The 2,949-nt window shown below is 38.1% G+C and overlaps 1 protein-coding gene across 1 annotated transcript in view; it reads left to right on the top strand.

The window, feature by feature from the left end:
* The window catches only part of Pstpip2 (proline-serine-threonine phosphatase interacting protein 2), a 124,870-nt gene that overhangs the window by 111,282 nt on the left and 10,639 nt on the right, over positions 1–2,949 (top strand). The window lies entirely within an intron of this gene.

Here is a 2,949-nt window from a genome sequence, read left to right as displayed (position 1 = left end):
CTGGGTTCTGTGGGAAATGGTGTATAGCTGGTGAGCAGGCTTTGGAGTATTTTTTTCTCTTCACGTTTTTCATTTCACCACTACCCTCTTTCATTTTTGGCATATGACCCATCATTTCTCGGAGAACTCTAAATGACAGAATCTGGAAACTTCCTCCATTTTCTACCACTTTGCTTACACATTTTCTTACCATTGGTTCGCCAAGTGAGGTCCCAGAAGCAGCAGCATCACTTGGGAACTGTAAGAGGGGCAGTTCTCAGACTAGCATCAGAGCTACAAAATTAGAAACTCCAGGAGTAGGGCCCAGGGACCTCTGAATTCATGTGTGCAAACCACTAATGCACAGACACCCTCCTCCTGCTAGAGTAGAAAAGTGCCTGCTTCCTTTCACAGCTGGGTGTGGTGGCACATGTCTGATTTTTGTCCCAACTATATTGGAAGCTGAGGGAGGAAGTTTATAAGTTTACAGTTTAGCAAGACCCTGTTTCAAAATAAGATAAAAAGAGCCATGGATATAGCTCAGTCGTGGGGCACTTGCCTAGCATGCAGATGGCCCTACTTTCAATCTCCAGGACCTTGAGAAAAAAAAAAAAATCTCTCCCAGCTGACCTGTTCTAGCCCCCTTGCCCCTTGGCACAGGTCCTTTAATATGACTCAGCTGCTGTTACTAAACTTGGCTCCCTCCTAGCTTTAGCTTGAAAACTCTCTAGCTGTCACTTGCCATTTTCTTCTCTTCAAAACCATCCTTTTTTTTTCTTTTTTGGTGCTGAAGATGGAACCCATGATCTCAATGCATGTGCTTTACCATTGTTACACCCCAAATGCAAGTCATGCTTTTTGAAGAAGTTGTCTCCATGACCTTAGTTTTGCTTTCCCACAGCTACTCTTTTCTTTCTCTCTCTTTCAATTTTTAATTTTTATTAGTATCTGTTTGTCGTACATAATGGTTACATTGGCTGTGCGGAATTCGTATGTGTACAGAATATGTCCCAGTTATTTTTTCCTCTTCCCCTCCACCCCTTTTTGCCTAAGAGGAAATGAACATCAGGTTCATTTATTTATCTTATAAATGCTTATGAAGGTAATTATCATACATGTAGATTAACAGCCAAGTTATCACCAAAAAACATAAATAACACAGATAATTTTATATACATTGTCTATGCTAGATCATAACTTTTTTCTCTCCCCTTGTTCCTTTTGTCTGTCTTATAGTTGGTACTTTATAGATTGAATTTCTTGTATAAGAGAAACTGCAATATTTAAAGCTGTGTGACCAACTTACTTTATTTGGTCTACCAAGCTGCATGTATTTTCAAGCTGCATATATTTTCCTACCAATGACTCATATTTATCCTTCTTTATGGAAGGGTAGTACCCTATTATGTATAAATTCTACCTTTTCTTTATCCATTTATCTGCTTGTGGACATGGCATATAGGCTGTTTCCACGATTTAGCAGGTTGTGCATACCCGTGAACATGGGTATGTATATTCACCATGGTATGACTCTAATTCTTTTGGAAAGATATCTAGAAGAGGAATAGTTGGATCAGATGGCATTGGTCCTTTTAGTTTTTTTTTTTTTTTTTTTTTTTTTTTTTTTTTTTTTTTTTTTTTTTTTGGCAGAACCGGGGATTGAACTCAGGCCCTTGCGCTTGCCAGGCAAGCGCTTATTCTACTGAGCTAACTCCCCAGCCCCTAGTTTTTTTTTCTAGTTTTAATTTTTTGAGAAATATCTATATTGATTTCCATAATTATTGCACCAGTTTATACTCCCATGAGCTATGAAGAAGGGTTCCTTTTACCGCAGAGCCTCTCCGGCACTTGTTATTGGTTAATTTCTTGATGCTAGCCATTTTTTGCTACAGATAGAATTTCAGTGTTGTTTTAATTAGCATTTTTTGAATGATCAACCATGTTGAACATGTTTAAAATATATTTACTGGCCTTTTGTACTTCTTCAAGAAGTGTCTATCCATTTCAGATTTTGGTAACATTATTTTGGTAAAATAAAAATTGGCTAAAGATTTGTCTATTTTTCCTTAATCTTTTAAAGAACCTGCTCCTTTATTTTTGGTACTTTTTAAAATCTTAATTTAATTAATTTCTGCTCTGATATTTATAACTTTCTTCCTTAGTTTGGATTTGGATTGTTCTTATTTTTCTAGGGCCTTGAAGTGAATGATTACGTTATTTGAGATAGCTCTGTTTTTCTGATGTAGGAATTCTCGGCTATTAGCTTTCCTGATGGGACTGCTCTCTTTGTGCCCCATAGGTTCCAGTATGTTGTACTGGCATTATTGTTTAATTGTGGCAACTGTCTAATCTCTTTTTTAATTTTCTGTGTGACCTATTGATTATTCAGGATTGTATTATTTGACTTCCATGTGTTTGCATAATTTTCTTGGTACCTTTTGACACCAATTTCTAGTTTTATTGTACTATTTGATAATATTCATGGAATAACTTTGATTCTTTAGCATTAACTTAAGCATGCTTTATGGGCTAGTATGTCATCTTCCTCCTCCTTCTCCTCCTCCTTGTTTTTACATTTCATCGAAAGCATTTCACTGACCTTTTGAATAGAAATGAGAATTTATTTGCTGGGAAGGATGATCCCATCATATTTCTGTTGGAACTAGTGCATGCCCTCCATGCTGATTTGCTGATTCTGTGTTTGGCCCCATTGCAGCCTGGCCCACCTTCCTGACCATGATGCTGAAACCTGGCCTCCCCAGCACCACGTGGAAGTCCAGGCCATAGATATCAGTGCTTGGGTCATATTTGTTGGTCAGTGTGTTCCTGGATCCCCAAACCAAACTTTCTCGTATCAGAAAAGTTATTTTCAGGGCTGGTGAGATGGCTCAGTGGTCTAAAGCACCTACTTAGAACAAGCTTAGCAAAGCACAGGGACCGTGGTTCAATCCCCCAGCACCACATGCCAGC

This window comes from Octodon degus, unplaced genomic scaffold (assembly GCF_000260255.1).
Source record: "Octodon degus isolate 3935 unplaced genomic scaffold, OctDeg1.0 scaffold00003, whole genome shotgun sequence".
NCBI classification, from domain to species: domain Eukaryota; kingdom Metazoa; phylum Chordata; class Mammalia; order Rodentia; family Octodontidae; genus Octodon; species Octodon degus.
Note: the sequence above shows the minus strand (reverse complement) of the source record. Positions and strands in the feature narration are given on the sequence as shown.